Genomic DNA, 23,864 nt, shown 5'->3' on the forward strand with positions numbered 1-23,864 from the left:
TACGATTTAGACATTTGATATTACCTACAGGATACAACACAAAAACATAACATGTCCCAAATTAGTCCCAAATAAATACAAAAAGTATTCCATACTCTATACTAGTACACACACATCTTTATAGTTCATGCTCTATATTACTGTTCAGCATATTGATTGACGGTTTGTTTATAACAGTCTTAGTATTGACACTTTACTTAGGTAGGAACTGGAGTGAACTGTAGACTCTGCACATTTTGAGAAATAATTTATGCCAGGCTGAAGAAGGAAGTTGACATTTTTGACAAGAATGTCAGGAAATCCAGAGCCACACTGTGACACTGCAGCCTCCTCATCCCCAGCTCTTGTGCTGACAGTGTGAGGAACTTGTGTTTTATTTAGTTAGTCTGTCTATATGTTTGGACTCTGTTGTAGCTATTTGTATCCTGATTACTTAAAATACTCTACCTGGTGGATGTCAGTATCACGATTTTGTTAATCAGCAAAACCAATAACGTGTCACATTATTGATATTAAATTTGATACCAAAAATCAATCAAATTAAATGTTTTTCTCAATGAATTCTTAGCTAAAAATATGAGTGTGCAACACCCAGCTCACTTAATATTTTACTGCGTCTTTAAATAATGAACTAATGTTAGTTATTGCTTTAGCACATGCAGCAGTGGAAATAGCAATAACAGTCACGCTATACAAGAATTAGACATGTGGTCGATATAAAGTTAACTGAAATGGACTCATTTTCAACTTCAAAAACAGAGTTTTTTCCTTTTACCTTTCCCCAAATAATGTGAGTAACAAAATATCTCTGGACACAAATATTTGTGAAATGATCTTTTTGGATGATTGTTTTTTTCCCACTTTCATCATCAAACCATTGCAGAACCTACATAACTATAGTTCTATGAAAAGAAATGCTTCTTGGCAAGAAATCTTATCTTATTTCCGTATAAATAGTGTCACATTTATACGGGAACTATATCTGTGAGTTGTGCAGCAGAGTTGAGTATGTAGACCCATGAAAAACTTGCCGAACCTTTCGTTTAATTTACCTCTTTTATTTACAGTGTAATTCTGATGACTTTTGGTAACATTTTAAAACCCTTAATTAAAGCTGTCCATATGTATATAGAGCAATATGAGCCATTTAGATTTTGGTAAGTTTTCTTAACTACATGATTAATAATGGATTGGATTTATATAGCGCTTTTCAAGGCACCCAAAGCACTTTACAATGCCACTATTCATTCCCTCTCGCATTCACACACTGGTGGAGGCAGCTACAGTTGTAGCCACAGCTGCCCTGGGGCAGACTGACAGAAGCGAGGCTGCCATATCACGCCATCGGCCCCTCTGGCCAACACCAGTAGGCGGTAGGGTAAAGTGTCTTGCCCAAGGACACAACAACCAGGACAGAGAGCCCAGGGGCGACCTTCCGGTTACAAATGCGCTTCCCAACCCCCTGAGCCACGGTCGCCCACAGACACGATACATGAAACGTATAATGTTTTGGGGTTTTTTACACTTCAACTAATAAAAACAGAGATTGTAACAGGAAATTTGGAAATTTATAACAGATACAACTAATAATCTCAAACATGACTTTCACATATGGAAATACATTCAGGACCAGAATTTCTGACCACACTTTGCTCTGTTATACTTCTTTAAAGTTGTGATAGCAGTGTAGTATGTAGATATTTGTGTTTCTGTCTGTGTGTATGGTACTGTTCATTTAATTGGTAACTGTTCTGCTATTTAGTAGAGCCTATAACTTACAGTCAGACAGAATTTAAATATGAAATCTTTAAAGAGATTTAGAAAAGAAAATGTTGTCCACCTACAGATTCTTAAAACTCTGAGGAAGGGTATGTGTTATCTTCCAAAGGTAACCAGGAAAGGAAATGAAAAGGCACAGTTTGTTACAAGAATGGAGATGGGGTATTTCCTGATACAGCTGAGTAGCTAAGATAATTAGGTGTTTTCCTAGCAACAGTGATGCATCACCAGTAGTTTCAAGGTAGACAGATCACATAGCTCACTGTGTAAATGTTGACTAATCAGTAACATTGCATACCTTTAGGAAGAGGAAGAGTAGTAAAAAGAATATGCAGGGGGGAAAACAAAACAGTTTGCTTTGCATTTTGGCTCCAGGCCCTGTCCATGCAAGATTTATCTTTGTTGTCCACTGAAGAATAGCAGCTTTGTATCTAAAGATTCATGTCTTTTTGTTTTGTTCTTAAGAAACTTAAAGTGGTAAAAGTTAAACAATGGTAGACCTGTAGTGGCCTTACCAAGAGATAAAACTGTCCTCAAGTGGACCCTTTCCACTATGGATGAAGCCAATTAAATACAGTACAGTTGTATCCAATGTTAGAAAAGGAATTTCATGGGTACACCCTAAACAATTATATCTCCTGTCAAACAGAGCATCTTGGCGTTATCTTTTTTATCTACACCTGGAGCTGGCTGTGACTCATCATGCAATGATGACAGAGACAGCAAGGCTTCTTGGAGGCAAAGGGTTTCCAAAAATAATGATGTCAAAGCCACAGCCTGAGTTTTCTTCTGCAATGCAGTGAATATAAAAAATATCTTCTGGAATTGTTGAGAATAATTATTTTTCATTCTAACAACAGATTGTTAGACATCGTGTGCTTGCGTCTTGTTCACAGCCAGATTGGTATTAATGGGAAGCTGCTTTATAATAATCTTTAAACCATATATTATGGCTGTTCAGGAACAGGTTATGTCCAATTGTTCAATTTACAGTTAATTATGATGAACATGAATTTGACAATGGGCTTCTTTTTTCACATTCATCTGTCTGGTATACCTACAGGCATCTGCTGGCTTTTGTATTTGATGCCTTGCAGCAGCAATTACTGTAACTACTGTAATTGAAAAGCTTTGTGATATACTTTGTCTGAATTTTTTTCCACCACATTTGGGAAACATAATTCTCTATTATAGGTCGATCGTGTCAGTGTTTCCAGCTTTCAGGGTAGTTCCTACATCCCTGCCAGTCACTATTGTGCATTTTGAACCGAGGTGTAAAATAATCCAGCCTTCTGGAGGAAAACAAGTACAGTGAGCCAAGCCCAGCTATTATCTTTCCTTGTGGTTATGCACATTTGAAAGAAGCTACTGACCTTTTTATAAGGCGTGTTCCCTTTTATTCAGAGAGGATGAAACCTGTAATGTTATCATTTCAGGTAATAAGATATCTCCAAAACAAGTTTTGTGAGGCCTGTACAGTATGCTAACATGTAACAGCACAAGAAGCGAAACTTCACTTTCGTTGACTTCAGTCAAAAAGTTGAAATTAAGGAAAAAAAAGTGCAAATTATAATAGCAATATTTAATTTTGACTTACATTTTATATCTCAGCATTTGTAAACAGTTAAACAGTTATTCAACTTAATAGCTGGAGACGGTCTTCTGATTAAATTAGGACTGCTACTACATCCATAAATGTTTTAGTTTCCTATTAAAAAGCGACAAAAAAATTAGAATATAGTTCACAAAATTATCATCACGCTGCATTTGACAAGGCAAGAAACTATGAAATCAGGAAAATGTTTTCTGCAACTGTAGAGCAGATTTCAAATAATCATCCAGCTGTTTAGTGTACAATGATTATCTTTAACACTGAATACTGACAAATCCAATGAATAATACTGATCATCTCATTACAATGCAATATTCTGATAGGTCCTGGCATTCAGGTGGATCTTTTGACATGCACCAGCCACCTAAACATTGTTCTAAACAAATCCCTACTCACCAAAGGAAATGCTCAGGATTTGGCCAAGAAACACAACAAAAGAGTCCCACCCCGCTACTCACAAGACCCCAAGAACGTGCTGTATAAATCCAAGTGCCTGACATCACAGGACACACTTTAAGCTCCAGTTTTTACCCCTTTGGGTCAGAGCTGTTTAGGAAGCATGAGGCAGACCTCCACAAGATCAGAAAGATGTTGTGGTTCATTGGTGTACGTGTGTGACGAGCAAAATGAATGAATGAAAAGCAGATTCTGTTATTACTATTGCCAATAAATGAATTGATGAATGAAAATGGGAGCGATTTTCAACCATAAGGAGTAAAAGAATGTCTGCAGACTAGAGGAATAGAACACAAAGGAAGGAGAAAGATCAAAGACGGCAGGATCACAACGGAGAGAAATAAGAGGTGAAAGAAAAGCAACAGGGAGAGAGTGCTGGACTGAATCCATCTTCGGCAGTGAGAGGCATCTAATTCTATGTGAACGAAAACCTCACTTAATTCTAGTTTCAACTCACGTTCCCTCTCCTCTCAACCCTCCTGCTGGTACTTGTCATTTATTAAACGCATACATATATTAGCCAGGATTCTTTGGCCTTTAACCCCACTAACCTCCTTGTCATATAAACTGTGGCTTCAGCAATTTAAACGAATTGTTCATGGATTGTGAACTGCTTACCCTTTCATTAATGTGTTACAGTAATGAATGCTATTTAAAAAAAAGTAAATGCCAGCAGTTGAAGCGCCGTCAGTATCTTCTGAACTGAAAACAAAAATCAAAGTAGAGTTTTTCCAAAAGATGTAATGAGGCTTTGCAGGGAGCTCAAGATAAGCAGAACCTGGCAAGATAAATGTTTCATCACTTTGACTAGAAGTGAGTCACCCGCCCAGAGGACTCCAGCAGGTCTCTATCATGGTTCCTCTGCTCAGACTTGAAATGGGAGAGGAAGAAGATTTCTGGACAGCAATGAACAGTGGGGTTTTTCAACATACTGTGCTTGCTTGGGCTGGAATTTTGATCTCACTAGGGTGGAAAAGTGAATTATTCAGCCAAAGTATATCCTATGGCTTTCTAGCGTAATTTTATAAAATTGTTTTAAAGAGTATTCTTACCTTGTGAAGCATGGATATGTTTATTGAACAGCTCTCTGTGAGCTTGACAACAGGGAGTCAAAATAAATCTAATCGCAACACACCTTAGTTCTTCTGGTCTTTAAGCCAGCATGAAATGCATAAAAAAGGGTTCAGTGTTACCAGCTCAGATCCACTTTACTTCAGTTTGACATGTTTTATAATTCGCTCTTTTGTGTTTTATCATTTCTCAACATGCTGCTCTTTGAATGGACTTAAAATCAAAATTCAATACATGCATTTTAAAGGGTCAAAACAGACAATAAAACATCTTAAAATACACCATCCATCTGTTATTGGCCTACACTAAATTAAATGTTTGCTTTGAGAATTTGGGTTTTTTACAGTTCCATTAATTTTGCCACCAAAATGTACTGATTTAATCAATAAAAATAGGCTGGTTAATACATAATAAAAAGAGTGCTGTGACAGATGCCAAGCACAATACTTCCAACTGTAAACAATGCATCATCCATAGCTCTTTACTATAAGAGCTTGCATTTCATTGGTTAATTAGAGTAATACATAAGAAAAGCAAATTAGATGTGTGACTGGTAATCCTCTCAGGAACCTCTCCAGAGTTCCTGAGAAAAACACAACAAGAAAAACAAAAACAAAAAGGTGATTAGACCCATGGATTAAGTGATCTGACAGGAGTGTTCAAACCTACACGTTTAGTGACTGAATATAATAAACCCCAAGTTCTGCTGTGCATCGATTGTTTGTAGGGATTTAGGGCAGTTTCAGATTTAAGGCTCCAGTGTTGGTGAATAGTATTAAGGCACACTCGTATTTTCACCATATGCTGTATTCCAGTTATGTAATTAAGAACACAAAAAGCACTTATAAATGGCTTTGGTTTAATTTTAAAAACAGCTGAGCTTACAACACACACACACACACACACACACACACACACACACACACACATACACACACACACACACAAATGTTGTAGTTGTCCTTCTTTGCCACAGTGATTAAAGTAGGCTGCCTATAAAAAGTCTGTTGTCTTCATCTTAACTAATGTCTGTTTCCTGTTATCTGTGTAAGTTAAAACTGTGTCAAATTTGTCATGTCAGTGTTTTTGTGGTGGATTTATCCTATGAGGTCCATCATCAGTGATGACCCCAACCCTTCTTCTAACGTCAAGGTCAGGGGTGTCAAACTCCAGTCCTCCAGGGCCAGTATCCTGCTTGTTTTTAAGATATCCCTGCCCTACCTGCTGCTGATTACCTGGATCAGGTGTGCTTTGCCAATAAGAAGCTACAAAGCCAGGTTAGTTGGAAAACAAGCAGGACAGCGGCCCTCGATGCCTAGAGTTCAACACCTGTGGTCTAGGTAATCAGATTACATAATTTCTGTTCATTATTATATTATTATCTCAAGTCTTGACAAACCTGGAATAAAGAAAATAATCGTGTAACTGAAACACAAGGAAAAAGAAAGGTGTACTTTCATTACTTTTCTCCAGAATATGCAGTTAGCATAAGGTTAATGTTACACTTGCCATTTATGATGGCCTGGACCTCAGAGGGTTAACAGTTTTGATACCAGGACAGTAAAATATCATACCATCCACAATAACATGGTATAAATTGATACACGATTAAAGAAAATGTCATCTTGCAGTATCAACACAACATCTGGTAACGTTTTAGTGTCTAAACAGACTTATGCTATAGCATTATACTATAATATTGCTGCTGCTGGCACCTTTTGGCAATAGATTTACACTTCGAATTATGTAGTCTGTTAGTAATGATAGCAGCTAACTGGATAACAACGATGCATAGTACCCTTCATTTCCTTACAGTCACAAATGATGCTATTTGATCAAGATCCCCAACTATTACTTTATAAAATCTTAATGTTTAGAATTAAAATCATATCCTGTGAAGGTCACTTTAATAGAGAGACAAAGATCTTTCTTCCAGCCTCCTATCAAATAAAATCTGCATTTATTAATTCAGGCTTCCTGTGAAACTTCATTTACTATGTTGGTCGTGTCATGTGATGACAAACATTAAAAAAAAACAAAAAACAATTACTATTTCATATAGGAGTATACATATTAATGGATATATGTCTGTGATCACAACATTCATATTCAGTTTTGTCACTTATCAAATGTTTTTTCCACCAACAGTAGTTTTTACAGTGTTATGGAAACAACCAGCCTGTCTGTTACGAGACTGTCTGTGTAACCAATAGGACATCCTGTGCCTGTTATTGAAGCAGAGCTGTTGAAATGACTGACCTTTGTAAACGCTGCACTGAGGCTCAAACAGCATCAGCTATTCAGGACTATCATTTAACACAGTCTTTGAAAAACCAATAACCTTTTTCCTGTGGGGAACTGGAGCCTTTTTGCTCAAATAAAAGACACAAAACAGAGGACCAATTGACCATGAAGCTGCCTGTTGGGGGTAGAAGCTATACAGGACTTTCCCGCTATAAAAATGGAAAGAAAATGCTGCAACCACACTCAAGTTTCACCAATTCAGTGCTCAATCGTCACCCATTCATCAACTATGGCAATTATGTTGTTTATTAATGATATAACCTTGTCAGAGTTGTAAATGTCAATCTGATGTCTTGTACTATGCACAAATCTTTAGTTACCGCTCATTTCTTTATACACTGCTTCAAAGGAATTAGACTTTTTTATTTTAAATACATTTTTAAGTAGTCTCGAATGATTGTTCTTCAGCCTTTCTGAAAGTTTTTCAAAGTTTTAGTTTGGAGATTGACTACTTTTTCACTCAGTGTCAGTTCAGTCCTTGGACCTGACCATTTTCAGAAGAGTCAGTTTTTTGTTAAGCCACTTAACACTGATCTATGAATCATTCAAGCATAAAGAGAGATCTAACGTTTTAAGGCACTTATGAAATAAACCAATGTTGTGTCTACATGTAACAGACAAAAAAGCGATTCTAAATTATATCATTAGGGACTTTGGTGTCTAATGGTAACTGTATGATAAATGATGACATTTTTGTAGTTTATTACCCAATTATATATACTAAGAAATAATGAAAAAGGTTTTTCACAGATTTATCTGTCTAGAAATTGAAATCAAATGCAGAAACCGGACTTTAAATGGAGCAAATCTCAACAAATAAGACAAAAACCCTGGCACACACACACGTTCACTGCCTGTTCAATGCTGTTAATGCTACTGGGTTTCAGAATTTAGGCTTATTTTACATACAGACTTATTTTAAGTGGTTCCGCAAAAAAGCATAAGCTGAACTGCTAAAATGCAAAAGCTGAAAGTGTGAAAGAAGAAGAGAAAGACATCTAAGTGTAACAAAAGGATCTGAAACAAACCAAGACAGATGGACAAAGAAAAACAGCAGAGCAAGAGTGTCAGAGGCAAGCGGAGAGAATACTTAAAGGAGCGGTGAACATATCATGGAGAGATGGTAAAAATGCACGAGGTGGTAAGATGGGAAGAATTATAGTTTATCTAGATTGTAAAGTATTACTGCTTTTGTCACTGCATATACAATAGAGTACAGAGTATTTACTGTTGGCGCAAAAGATGGCAGAACTTTTATGGACTACACACAAAAAAGGAAAAAGGAAAATTCCAATCAACTTGCTCCAAAAGCCACTAGCCGAATCAACGAAACTCTAATATTTCCTCCTGCTAAGCCCCGACAGTCGTGTGTGACAACATCCATTGCTAACAGGCTTATTATAAAAAATAAATAAATAAATGAGTAAGTAAGCCTGGCCATGAGATACACTTCCACACCACAAAACTCCATTTAGCCCTGCTCTGCTTGTGAGGCGAAAGGAGCAACAAAAGCAGACAGCCAGTTGGGGATTTTTCCTGAACAGAGGGACGCTGTTGGCAACTACATGGATTCATCCTCACAAAGTTATCTGAGGCCACATACATAAACAGGGAAGAGATTTGTGGTACGGAACACATTCAACAGGAGTTGTAACACTAATGCAGAATGGAAACTCTGCATGGACCTCATTTTTCCCCTCCTGCATAATAACTTCTGATATTTACATACAAATAGAAGTATGCAAAGCTGCTATAATCAATACTTTTCGGATCAAATGATGATGAGCATGTGCAAAAGGTCACATGAATGGATAAGTTATCACCTGACTGCAGTTTCCTCTCATCATTAAGGGAATTCTATGGTTTGGGTTTTGCCATCTGAAACCTTTCATTGTATGGCTCATTCTGACAAAGTTTCATTTGGGGTTTATTTGGAACCAAGAAAGAGTCTAAGGGCTCTATCTGCACTATAGTCATGTTCAAACACCACAAAGGACAGGAAGGAAAAAGCTGATGACTGCAGCCTTGAGAGGAGTAGATTATAAGTTGATTCAAGAACTTGCCAGAGCTTCACAAGGAGCGGACTGAAAGCTGTGTCAGCGCATCAAGAGCCACCACAAACACACACACACACACACACGTGTGTATTTATATCCTTGTGGGGACATCTCATTAACATAATGCTTTCCCTAGCCGCTTACCCTAACCCTAACCATCAAAAATGAATGCCTGACCCTTACCCTAAACATAACCATAACCTAATTGTAACCCTGACACTAAAACCACATTTTGAGTCTCAAAAATGCCTTTAAAGTCGTGGGGACCCAAAATCACGGTCCCCACGAGGGCTGTTTGTCCCCACAAGTATAGTAAACTACCAATTTATGGTCCCCATGAAGATGTTAATACCCGTCCACACACACACACACACACACACACACACACTTTCAGGAAAGGGGTAGAACTGTTGCATTAATATAAAGACACTCTCAAACTCACTTCATTTGGAAATCAAGGTCCTAAAATTAAAAAAAGAGTGGAGAAGCACAGAATCAAATGTGAAGTTTCATCAGTCTGCGATAATTCTGCTCCAAAGTCCACACAGGTGTTTAGCAGCAGGTCAGGCATCAGGGTTTGTAAAGATACTTATTTCATTTTAAAGCAGGGCTTTGCTCACCATGTTAATACTGTACTAGGTTGGCCAAATTGCCTGAACTGAGCCCCCATAGAGAATCTGTGGGATGTGGACAAGAAAAAGATGAAAATTCCACAATTTAGCTAGAACAAGCTGAAGACTGCTATGAAAGTAGTCTGGGTGTCAGTAAAGCTGATCGCCTCCATTTCATGTTGTACTCATTCATTGTAAAGGAGTGTGTATAATGAACATACATTTTTATAAGTTGGATGTATCTACTGTTTTATAGTTGACATTTCTGTATTGTGAATTCTTTTTTGATTGATCTTAGGAAATGTTCTAATACTGGACCCAACAATATATCTGAACAGATTTTTCTGCTTCAAACACACAATTATCGACAATACAATATACCGAATATTTCTTAATCGTCATACCATTGTTATTTTACATAATATGCTGAGGTTGTATTGTATCATTAATTCTGATTCCCATCCTTAGAAGCAAGCCACGTGTTTAAAGCAACACCAAGTTATCGGTACAGGAAAGTCTATTTTGAGTATAGCCTTTAGAGCTTCTGCTAGAATTCATAGGATATCCAATTTGACAGCAAGAGTTGAGTTTCTACATAAGACCTGGCATCACACGTCTTCTCCATTTTTTTGTATGTTTTCGTGGGTCTAGTTGCACCCACTCATGACGCCAGTGGCATCTTGAGTGGGTGCAGGCATCTGGTACTTCCTGTGAATCAATATTTTAGGTTCCAAACTGATTCGTTTTGAAATTCTCTGTTTGTGGTGTTGGGGGCGTGAACTTTAAACCACAGAAAAACTACTTAAGTACATCTACTCACTTCATGATAAATGTACATTTCACTTGGTAAAATGTATACAAACCTGTGTAAATATGAAACCTTTGGACTGTGCTGAAAATTGTCAGCTAGAAAGTAGAAACTTTAAAGTCATGTAGGTTACACAAAATGGGAGAGAACAGAACAGATTAAGATCTCATCAGGCGGACAGAAGAATAACTCTGATATCGACTTAGATAAACTTGATCATAGCTTGATTCTTCAGCCTACAAGTGAACAAAAAATTTGAAAAAACAATAAATTAAAACATAAGCCTGCATGGTTTACCAATTCAATAACGGCATGTGTCTTACAAATATGTTTTCTCTACTGAGGCATGCTAGTATCCAAAAACCACCCTCTCACACTTTCCGGTGTCCGAACCTGACACGATAATCAGACATGAGGCTTTTCTCCAAGTGTTTCTGTAGATGGCTCGAGTAACACAAGGAGCTAAAAGCATACAAGGAGCATTTCATCATCCTTCAACCTGTTGCTATGCAACAAAAATGTTTTTCAGCACTTTTAGAAAATGGCTTTGTCCTTTTTGTGTTTACTATCTAGTTCAAAGTGAAGGCAGAAAAGATAGACTAAGAGAGAGAGAGAGAGAGGTTCAAAGTTGGCCGTTGTAAACATCCCGCCACCAAAGGAAACCTCGAACTTCTGACAGTGTCATATTTTAGGATGATCCTCTTAAAATATCACCCGGACATAATAAAATCAAGGTGTAGCATTCAATAAGCCTAAACTGGAAATCTAAGTGAGAACACCTAAGAAAAGGGTTATTTCACACCGAATCTGGAAGATATTAGCCATCCTATTACTGCGTTGACGTATGCGGAGATTACAAGTTTACTATAGTTTCTGCTGTTGTATTCCTTTATTAGTTATTGTTCTTAAATTATTTGTTTAAGACTTTCTTTACTTAGAGGTCTGTGTTTATAATGGGTGAGCAGAAAAAAGAACTGAGGAAAAAAAACTTTTAAAACCTTTTATTCTGGGTGAGAAACAGCATGAATTTCAAATGTGTTTTTTTGTTGTTGTCGTTTCTCTACATGCAGTTTTTATGTCAAGGTGACCACAGAAATTTATGTCGAGGTTCTCTCATTATTCATTTAAAAAGAGGTTTCAAAATAGAACTAGTGGGAAATGGTAAATGCACTTTTCTACTCAATTTATGCACCAAACCGCTCAAAGAATCCTGTATGAATTCTGTGTAGCAGAGTGCTCAGTGACACATTTAAAAAGAAAAAAGACAACAAACCTAAGAAGCTAGGGAGAATAAAACCCACACCATGTTCCCTATAACCATCCCACACTGTGGCCTGAAGTAAACTCATTAGATTGCAAAATATTTCTGTTTGCCAGCATTTACCTGTCAGGTTTGCATAATTCATTATTCAAAATGTTCATCTATGAGCCTGGGTAAACCTATTCAGTTCATCATCTAGCTGAAACAAGTATTATAGCTCCTTTTCCTGTCTTTATGCAAGTTTCCTTTTGATTGGCTGACGCTCATAAACAGAAAATTTGTGCAACTGGTGGTTAGGGCCTGTATGGTGGCCCCAAGCGGTCAAAAATAACAATATGATGATTTACCTGCTTTTGACAGCTGAACTTCTGTTAATAGGGTTTATTTAAAGCTGTGGTACATTATACACCATTGACCTTATTATTTGAAACTTCAGCTATCTTAAATATGAGCATCCATTGTAACAGTATAAAAAATGAGCCTTTTGGCAAGAGCCTGATTACTTTATACCGAGATGTTGAATTTGGCATACAAGAGAAATCCTGTCTTGCTTTTCCCCTCCAGTCTCAAAACACTCCACGAGGTGTCACTTTTTGGTTTATCTGCTTACAACTAATACAACATATTGAGTTTACGAGAAAACCATTTCATATGACATCACCTTGAAGCCGCGTGGTCATAAGCCTACTATATATGTATAATAACAAATTACCAACCTATAGAAAGGAGGCAGATGCAATACTTGGTTTGGGTTATTCTTCCAACACATTCTGTTTGGCAGTAAAAACTTTGCTGACATTTAATTTAAAAGCTCCCAGTAAAGTAGAACAGGTGTACGTGTTTGTGAGTGTGTCCTGGGGGCTGACTGTTAGCATCCGAGCTGACTTCCCATGAGCTTCATGTTAAAAACACTGGATAAACACACTGTTGCCATAGAACCTGTAACTATGGAGAAACAATCTGGCTTAACTTTACACAACTAAAAAGACGACAGGGGAGAAAACACACAGACACACTCATATGAGGTGGAGAGGCATTTAATTTAAAAGTGCTAATCTTTTACTTCAATGCAACAATGTTCCCACCCGTGACATATGGAGAATTAAAGTGATTGAGAGGTTGAGAGTGTGCGTCTTTTCTTGTGTGTAACTAATAAAAAAGGTATTAGCTGAGAATTATGACTTAACCTGCCATGAGAAAGTCATCTCACATTTCAATTAAACAGAATACTCCACAGCCTTACAATAGATCTTGATGTTAGTGCATGAAAGACGATGGGGATGGATTTTTCTGTCTAGATACATAAAGTGAGTGTGTAGAGGACAGTTCTATGTGAACAGCTGAGGCTTTTGACTACATATACAGCATATACTCACCTCACACAGGGGAAAGATGAACCCATGACTAAAACATGTTAATAGTAAAAAAGTCTGTGAACCCATCAGCTACTCTGATGGTTTAGCCTTTGGGGTCAAAGAACACATTTTTGGGGCTTCTCAAGTATCCAGAAGATACCTGGATCAAGAGTTTTGCATTTCCATCCACTGGATATGGTTTAGATTGTGGTAAAGATATATAGATTAACATTTTTCTTGTCATTTATGGCTATTTGACAAACAAAAATGTCTATTTATTTTAGCCTTCATTTCTTCAACAGGACAGCATGGATGGCAGAGAGAGTAGCAGGAATGACACGCAGGAAACAGAAACTCAACAGTGGCCCTTCTGCACATGGGTTGCACACTCAGCCCAGCGAGCTATACTGATGCCCTAAAGTCACTTTGCTTCTTCTCTGAACTTCCCCAGCTAAAAACTAGGGGTGGGTGAAAAAATCGATACTGTGTAGTATCGTGATATTTTGTTTGCTAATAATGTATCGATACAGCTCAGCAGAAATCGATATTTTGTTACAAAAAAAGTTTTTGTGGACTGGAACACAACTCTGACTTCAGAGCATGTTGATCCTTTTTCTGAGCAAGAATCCTGACATTCCTTCACTGTCCAAATGTGTTTAACTTTTTTTTATGGCAGCAATAAACATGACAGTTTACTTATTTTAATTTAAGACATGTTTTATTTTAATTAAGTTTAAAACTTTTTTATTTAATGTAAAATTATATTTTGTTTTAATTTACTTTCAAATTCTTCAGTTGTTGAAGGGGCTGCATAGTTTTCATAAATTTCATAGTTCAGAATAGCTATAATTGTACCAGATGGTAAGTTGGACTAGACTGTAATACAAAGCGTTCAGTTTGTCAACAATAAAACTGAAATGAGAGAAAGACTGAGTGTGAGACTTTATTATTAGATAAAATGAATATTGATAAAGTTTACCTTTATGTACAGAATCTGAATATCACAAAATATTTTTAAAAAATTGCAATAATATCGTATCATGCGTTAAGTATTGTGATAATATCGTATCGTGGGATGTATGGTGATTCCCACCTCTAGTAAAAACCCTGCTGTCTGAGATGTTTCAGTTGCCATTCAGTAAAGGAAGACACACTTATCAGTTATTAGGAAGCCCACGAACAAGCATGATCCTTTATTTCATGTGATAAAAAGAAAACTGTGATTTAAAACAATTTTTGGTTAGACAGCGCATTTCTTTTACTGCACCATGGTTTAAAGTGCCATATATTTGTGAACTCAACCAGTTAGTCATTACTCTCTTCTCATGTAAAACTGACAAATAGCATTTAAAACACCTCTGACACATTAGAATGTAAAGTTTGCTCAAGTTTCTTTCCATGCTTGAAAATGGCTAATTTTTCTCCTTGTGACTGTTCACATAGTAGTGCCAGAAAATGTATGTTATCAAAAGTGTTTTCAAAAAGGGCCGTTTGGTTTTACAAGAAAAGATGGAGTTTGAGCTGGTTTAGCAAATATGGACTTCTTTTATGAGACCAGACCAGAGCACTTCCACCTGTCCAGGACTATGCCCAGCACAGTGGATGAGAGCATTTGCTGAATTAAATCTCAAAACAATACTAAAATACTAAAATGTTGCAAAGCTATCTATTAAATAACTATTAAATAAGTCACCACAGAAAGATTTATTTTTTAAATTGCTGCTTATGCGTTAAAATGACACAATATCACCGTATAAACTCAGTCTTTAAATGCTAATACTGCCCATGTTTTTAAAGTACATTATTCTGGAATTCAGATGTAAGAGAAAACAATCATAAGATTATAAGGTTGAAATTAACTGCACTATATCAATCACTCTATATTAATAAAAACAAAAAGTGTGTAGTTCATTGCACATGGTTTCAATACTTTTGCCTCCAGTGCTTTCCCTAGTGTGACATTAGCATTACCTAATCTGAGTGGGAGACTGACGCAGGCTACGAGCAGTAACTGTTAAGTGAGTGCCAACAGCAGCAGAGCCAAAGGATTGCATTATTATTTAAATCAGTAATGATAAGTACCGATTGAAATGGAATTCATGTGTAACAGCTCGGATAATTGGCCAGGCTTTTAAAATGTGGACCACTACTTAGACCATTGTCCAGATTTCAATCACAATCCAACCAGGTGACTCTCTTTGTTTCCTTCCCCTCTCTCCTTCTGCGTGCAAAGGTAACAGACCAGATTTAAATCAAATGAACACGAAATATGGTGAAATTGGCTGGTAGCTGAGTTAGTCTTTAAAAGAATTTAAAATCTTCTCAAGCTCTCAGTTTTCATTCTACACACAGCCGCCTCAGCCTCTTTATGAGGATAAACCTTATTGGATTGTCACAAATGCTTGAAGAAGGAACATTGAAAAGGTGTGCACCGTTATTCTCATTTGTGTCATTCATTTTCACAATACTCAATACAAAAAGTCTCATAAGATAAAAGAGCAAAGGTCAGAAAGGCAGTGTGATGCAGCCGGGAGAAGGTTATAATCATAAGCTTTTAGCTCTGATACTGTGTGACTTTTATATCTGACCAGAAATAAAATCTGCCTTTAGATGTAGTCAAAATTTCTACTTTCTTAAAAGCCCCACGTTCGAGCCAGTTTTTGGCGACATTTTGTATTGTAAAAGCAAATTACTATAGCACAATGTTACATGAATTAAAACTGTAACAGAAGTGATTTTGAGAGGAGAAAGAACCTCAGCTCTGTATATACTCACATATACACAGTGAGTCAGAATTAAGGTCTTCCGGTCATGAGCCTACTATTCTAACCTTTAGCCTAAGTAGTTAATTGAAAGTACCAAGGCACATGTAGTCTGTAGTGGACTCTGGTCAGCATGTCTACTGCCTGACAACCAAGAGGATTGTCCCTGCAGTCTGGCCCAGGTAAACAACGACCCAGATTACCATCAGCTAATCAAGGCTGAAGCAATGCTGCAATGGTGACAATGACAGACAGGACCAATGACCTGAAAAGGGTGAAGACTGACCAATCACAGGAGACAATCTAATGGCTGCCTGGTGACAGATAACAGGAGAGAACACACACACACACACACTTTCATTCTCATTCCAGTTGATGTAATTTTTCTGGACATTTTGCACCGTTTGTCAGATATAAACTCAGGTTCTTTATTTTTCTTTTTTTTAATGCTTGATCCATTCATGCTGATGCCTACTGTCTGTCAGTTTCCCCACACGTCGCCATAACTACAGTTTGCTCCTAATTTTTTTGTGGATGTATTTAAATTCTGTCATGTTCTCTCTAGAGAAATAGCCACAGTGCTCCGAGTTCACTCTACATGCCAACATTATTATTGTGAACCCACATCACAAACAAAGCACAGTATTTGCAGCACATAAAATTATTTTATCTTATCTATTTTATAGAAAATTATACAGTAAAGTCAACAAGCATGAGCAATACGGTTCTCGTTACAATGTCATAAAGTTCTCATTGTGATACAATTTCCACGCTTTGATAAGAGAGGAAGCCCTCAAGCTGTCACTGAATGTGCCTGCTGTTATAAAGTAAGATACTGATATCATATTCCCAAAGGTTTGGAAACCATACAAACACAGTTAGCCTATAATTTCTACATGATAGGGCATGTTGATTGTTGAGTTGTGATATACAAACTAAGTGCTTCCCACAAATTTGGATTCTGTTTCGGAAGATGAAGGAGGCATGTGCGCAGCGAAAAGAGCCACACACACACACTTTCATAGAGTGAGTTATTAAATAAGTCCCTTCAAAAGTTTCTGCTGTAAAAATATATTTGCCAAGTGCTTTGTGACAAACAAATAAGCAATACATTAGTTTTGCATCTCATCCTGTGGATAGGTTCCAATGCCAGTAACTTGAACAGCAGTTGGCATTGGTAGTCTTTGTTCTACAGCCTCTTTCAGCTTTCAGCACATGTACGAATCTCCACTTGCAGCAGTTTATGGTTTGAGTTGGTTTATATATCCTGGCAAAATGTCAGGGTAAAACCTTGTGTGGGAAACACCGCAAAGTGCTGCTTAATCAGCTAGCACTTGACTTTTTGCCGTCCTTTATTGTAAATAGTAGCTGCATCGACATGGTGTTAATTAGTTTGGAGCCAACTCAAGCGCCAAGCTTTACTTTCAGTAAACATTTTACATAAACCAGCTGGACTCAGCAGTCCCCATACGGTAAGTTTGGAGCAAAGGAAAACACACACTTCAGCTGCACACCACAAGCCTCTGAGTGTGGCATAGTTGTCTTCCTGTGACACATCCCACTCAGTGAAACAGTCTCTGGAACGCTGAGTGAAGGGTGCAAGGATATTGCGAAGTGGCTAAAGAAGGAAGAGCACCATTTAGAGTAGTCATCCTTGGAGTTGGCAGGTTGACCCTCTTTCGCCACACATCTGCAATTACAACTCACCATGTCCCCAGAGTCGACTCGTAGCAGGCACCGCTGCACCCACCAATGAAGCGGAACAAAGGGACAGAGAATGCATGACTTGCCATCCCATTCAGCAGGACTGAGCCGCTTGCTTCGTCTCGACTCTCCTGCTTGGCTACCCAGGCCTGACCCAAATATGACGTTCCCGAATGAAACAGGGCTTTAGCAGCAGCTGGGGAACCGACAGCTCTTTCACCAGCAAACTCCCTGCATTTATTTCCTTTCAATTTTGCGTCTTTCTTTAAATAAGCCCATATCTCCGCAGCCTTTCTTACTGCAACGATCTTTAGATTTTCTACCTGTGCTGTCCCCGTGTCTGGCTTTGCCACATTTCTCACCTGCACTGTCAGATAGCTGGAAGCTTAAGCTGATGGTGGCATTATAATATTACCCTGAAATGTCTCAACTTATCTTAAAGCCACAGCTCTTATCTCCCCTTACTTCATCTGCTAATATGCCAGCCGTTAGTGAAGCAAGCCTTCTAAATGAGATGCATCGCTTTTCTCTCATAAACTGCCTGTTCAGTCTATTGAAGTACGCGTTTCCCTTTAAACCGGATAGAAATCTTTCAACACTGAGACTGAAAGGTATACTGAATGGCTGTTCATTTCAAAAGGTTCAAACCAACACTGATGTGCACTGCTGCTAGAGTCCAACAGTTTCTTCAGTATTGGACAAAACGAACGAGTGCTGTTTCAGTGCTGCAGCTCTAATTATAAAATCATTTGTTTGATGAGCTAGTAGTTCGAATGGTCTTAAAAGCAACAACTCATAACGATTCTCTTGTGTTGCAGTTACCATCAATAATGAGAACATATTGATGGAATTTGTTAGGCAATTTAAAAATCCTCATCTCTCTTTGTCCTCATTTTCTGTCGTATAAAAAAGACATATAATTTTAATGATAATTATCCTTACTCGGGAAAACAATTTACAATTTTCCAATTATTGTTAGTTTTAACAAAATTGTCATTAGGAAATAGGAATACATTTGCTCTTAATTCGAGGCGATTCATTCGGGGGTTAAACACTGAATGACTGCACTAGCAGGCTGGTGGAAAGCCGAAAGCAAACTTGTCAGTGATGGTTCACACATTTAGTCCCGAAAATAGAAGCGTGTCAGTCAACAAATCCCTTACATATTTTTCCCAAGCGAGACATCAGACTGTGTATCCACCAGCTGATGCTCTGACCTCAAGTAAGAGCAGGGTGAAGGTTAAAGATTGTTGCTAATGTAGACTTGCTGTAACGATGTCACCTCTGACGGTATGATTGCCTCAATATTAATCTAGCTACGTCTCATCATTTTACTCAAGCCAATTCATTAGAGCAGAAAAAACTAAAAATTCATCTCCCTTTACTAGCAAAATCAATAATATCACGCCCATTTTATTTATTAAATGATTTTTCGCAGTCCCTCAGGTAAGCTTGGATTTGTTGGCGTTTAATAATTTGCTGTTAAAACATGTCTTGTCCTTTTTAAATGGCTGTGTAATATATTTAGCATTGAGGCAATTCATTTAGAGCTGGCTACCTCACCTGCCTCGCTGAGCCTTCAGAAAGACTAATCCCAGATTTGTGGATCCATTTCAAGTGTAACAACACGTAGCTAAAGGCTATTTTGATATCTATTCACAGGGCTAGAGCTGCAGGCAGGGAATTAAAGTGCTTTACAATATTACTTTTTTGTTCTCATTATGCAGTGTGATCTTTTCTTACAAAGCTGGGGCAGCAGCAGCTTAAATGGAAGACATCCTGTTGTGCGACAAGAGCATTAGCAGTCTGTATACTCTACCTACTAGACATGTTTAAGATAGGAAGAAAAAGCATGTTTCTTTCATTGATCCTATCAACCTATCAGAATACCAAATACCACAACAAACACATGGTAAAGATATGTTCCTTTGGCATTAGGAGAAAAATCTTAGGTAACAGAAAACATAGTTTATTGATTAAATTAAATTGTTAATTTATTCCATATTCAAAAAAAAAAAAATCAGACCAAGAATGTCTTGATGTTTATAATAATATTGCTATACGTGGCAAGCATTGTTGTCTATGTAATTACATTGATGCAACCTTGAAAATGTTAAATCCTGGAAAACTTTAATCTTGGGAATCCTGAGATACACCTGTTCAGCTTTTCATCAACACAAACCGGTGACCTATCTGTGGGATGCTATCTAGACAGCACACACCAAAATCTCTGAGGAATGTTTCCAGCATTAACATTAAGGTAGTTCTGAAGGCAAAAGCTGATTCAGCCTGGTCCTAGCAACATTTGCCAAACAAACTATACAGAGAACGTATATTACCCCACTCACAAGCTCCATTTTTAAGTCAGTTTTAATACCTACAGCAGCTCTAATATGCTTCTGTTTTCAACCAACCATCTGTTGTGAAATTTCAGGAAATTCGTCTACATTGTCCTGGTTCCAAATGTAAAGTATCAAAAATTGAGACTGGCATCAACCTCTGCCGACTGCACCAAGTATACATGGAATAAGAGTAAGTCTGTGTAACTAGGGCTGCTCGATTATGGCAAAAATGATAATCACGATTATTTTCACTGAAATTGAGATCTCGATTATTTGACGATATTTATTTAACAATAACAATGTAATGAATAATGGCTTTAAAGAAAAAATAATATAAAATAGTGTGCAAATGTAACCGGTGTGATTCTGCGTTGTGTCTGATAAAAAAGGTAAAAGAAAGAAAGGCCTCCAAGTAAATAATTTGCCCACTCCAGCTCCTCTCCCACAGGGGAATTGTAGAAAAGGGCTGGCATTTATTTTTACATTAAACATAAAGTATGGATTTACACGTAACATATTTGACATAAGATAAAACAAAAACAACAACACAAAATCCGACATACCTGATAAAAAAGGTAAAAGAAAGAAAGACCTCCAAGTAAATAATTTGCCCACTCCAGCTCCTCTTCCACAGGGGAATTGTAGAAAAGGGCTGGCATTTATTTTTACATTAAACATAAAGTATGGATTTACACGTAACATATTTGACATAAGATAAAACAAAAACAACAACACAAAATTCGACATACCTGATAAAAAAGGTAAAAGAAATAAAGGCCTCCAAGTAAATAATTTGCCCACTCCAGCTCCTACGACCAAATACAAACAGTGGGGAAGAGGGTTAGCTCAACCCACCACAACTTCCAAGCTAGCAAGAAGTATATATCCATGCTAGCATTTATGGCGCCTAAAACCCATTTATGATACATACATACTACACACTTGTAACATCTAACAAAAAACAGGCTTAATAATGACAATAATTGAACTAAAATCACAATCAGAAACATCCAGGTGGCTAAATGTGCATTATATGAGCGTTTTACAGTGTTGGGAAAGAAATTATACCAACCTCTCCCACAGGGGAATTGTAGAAAAGGGGGGAGGCAAAAGGGGTACACTGTATTTATAGGGTTGCACCAAAGAAGAAGAAAAGAATGAGGAGGGGCTCTAACTGATAATGAACATAACTACAGGCTTGGAGGTCCTAAAAGTCAGGTATAAAAGGATCGGTTTGGGGGTTTAGAACACATTTTGTGTAATTATAACAATGTGATTTATGACCCTGTTACACAAATACTGATAAGAGTGCAAATGTTTGCAATATAAAACATAAATGAAAAATGTAAACATCTATGTTTAGTGAACTTTGCAGTGTTGCTCTGGTGCAGCTTTGACACCGTAGCAAAGTTTACACTGGTGCGCTCGATTTGCCACACGGAGCAGCGCGAGAGTAAAGCACGAGGGAGGTGCTAATAATCGGCTCAGTCATTTTTAATGATCGTTGAAAGCCCAGATCGTAATTTAGATTAAAATTCGATTCATTGAGCAGCCCTATGTGTAACCCATGACAAAATATCTGAAACAAGGAGCTCTGTGTGACCGAGTGTACATTTTCACCTGTGATAGCCTCTTTAGCACTGTGCTGCACACAGTGACACATCGCCTGTGGCAATCAGCTGCCATTATGCTACAGGCGACTAAGGCTGTCCATGTTTGTGTCCTCAAGCATCCCAGCACTAACAACCATCACTGTCAGTGCAATGACACAACTGTGTGTGACAGCACGAAACCACAGCAGAAGAACCATACACATCATTTTCTGTCATCCAGATGCTCCAAGAGTATGACTGGGCCAGGGAATCATGCAGTGATGCTAAATTACACAGCAGTTTATTTATAGCCTGGCAGTTTATTAAGATTGTTAAAAATGAACCAGATTTTGCAAACAAAAAATGTATCTTTCTGTTACATTAAGGATTTGTGAAACATACAGATCAGTTGAATAGATGGTTAGATAATGAGATGATTATAAATCCACACACAGTCGTATCAGATCTTGTTTAGTAACAGATGGAAGCTATGAAAAGTTTAAAATACTGGAGGACATGAAAGTGTTCCTCACATGTTTGCATCATGGGCCTCGGGGCAGTAGTTCTACAAAATAATGAAAAAGGCAGCAACGTGACCCTGTTTCCTCTACATATGTGTTACAGAAGCCTCGATAAACACGATGCAGTTGCCCCAAATCTGTGTTTTTATAATTTTTTAAACACTCTACACACAGTAATTAATTATAAACTGAATATTGCACATATATCAGCTAATGTTGTACATATTTTAGCCTGTCTGCAGACAAAAACACAAAAATTCTTAGCAGATGATAAATCCTTAAAATGTAAGGAGGAAGTTGACCAACATATGTAACACAAGGACTGCTAAGAAATATTTTAAGTGCTTTAATCAGATCATTATGGCTTATAATATGTTTATGAAGGATCTTTAAAGTAGACTCAATCTGCTATTTTTCCCTGAATACATGATTCATTAGCTTTTTGGGGTTCTCCAAAATATTATGCAGTAGGGTTAATTTCATTAATATTGCAAAAAATGTTGATGTTAATATCAATAATCAGATGCCAAATAATATTTGCGTTAAAATCTGCAATCACTCTTAAAAGATTCGCCCCCACATTAAAATGACCAGAGATTTGACACTTGAAATCCCAGTAGGATGTGCCAAAAACTACCTAGTCAGATACCCAAACCATCCCAGGTGGCTCCTTTTGCTGAGGAGTAGAAGCTGTACTCTGAGCCCCTCCAGAATGAGCTTTTATGTGCAATCTACTCTTTTGGTCACTATCCAGAGCTTGTAGCCATAGGTGAGGGTAAGAACTTATGCTGACAAGTACCACAGAAGACCAGTACAGCATCCGCATCATTGAGGACATTGACAGAAGGATTGGTGCAATCTCCCACTTTACGCTCACCTCTTGTGAGCAAGAGTTTAAGACATATCCCCCCCCCCCCCCCCCAAGCATTCCCCACAGATTGCACCAAGGTACGCAGTCAAATAGCATCTCCAAGTCCCCAAAACACTCAATGCCAATTTCCATAAAACCAAACAGAGGAACAAATTTTCCCATTCAGTCTGTGCTCAAATCACCATTATTCATAAGTCTCTCTGTCGGCAGATAAAAGATTTATAAGGGATTTGGTATTCCTTTCTTGCCTTTGTAAAACAGAAATAAAATGTTTTGGGGTGAATATTTTTTTTTGCAATAAAGTGTACTTTTTTAAATTTTATTCCTGGAATAAACAGTCTCTTTCCTCTATGGTCTCCATGCCTATGTTGTGCTTACAGATGCACAGCAGGTAGCAGCAGCTGGTTTCTTATTCAATTCAGTTCAATTTTATTTATATAGTGCCAAATCACAACAACAGTCACTTTGTATTGTACAGTAGATCCTACAATAATATATAAATTATTATTAAGATTCTTATTACACATATGCTTAACAGTAGTATAACAATAGTAACAAAATTACCAATAACAAAAGTAATAATGATTAAAGAATTCTAACTCAAATATGTCTGAAGAATTTCATTTGTCTTTGTGACCGCAAAAGTAAACTTTCTTAAAAGCTCCGGTAATGTTAGCATACCATCCAACCATTCACCCACACCACCCCCTGTGATTAAGGGCCCTCTTACCTCACACCAAGTCTCTCTCCCTACTGTT

The 23,864-nt window shown here is 37.5% G+C and overlaps 1 protein-coding gene and 1 long non-coding RNA gene across 23 annotated transcripts in view; both read right to left on the bottom strand.

The window, feature by feature from the left end:
- Positions 1 to 23,864, bottom strand: part of prom1a (prominin 1a) — an 89,487-nt gene that overhangs the window by 56,504 nt on the left and 9,119 nt on the right. The window lies entirely within an intron of this gene.
- Positions 98 to 21,533, bottom strand: LOC146523957 (uncharacterized). The gene is made up of 2 exons (XR_014877011.1): positions 5,845 to 21,533; positions 98 to 5,793 (listed from the first exon to the last, which is right to left on the bottom strand). It is a non-coding gene; the product is annotated as an uncharacterized LOC146523957 (long non-coding RNA).

The sequence above is a fragment of the Neolamprologus multifasciatus genome, chromosome 2 (genome assembly GCF_963576455.1).
Source record: "Neolamprologus multifasciatus chromosome 2, fNeoMul1.2, whole genome shotgun sequence".
Classification (NCBI taxonomy): domain Eukaryota; kingdom Metazoa; phylum Chordata; class Actinopteri; order Cichliformes; family Cichlidae; genus Neolamprologus; species Neolamprologus multifasciatus.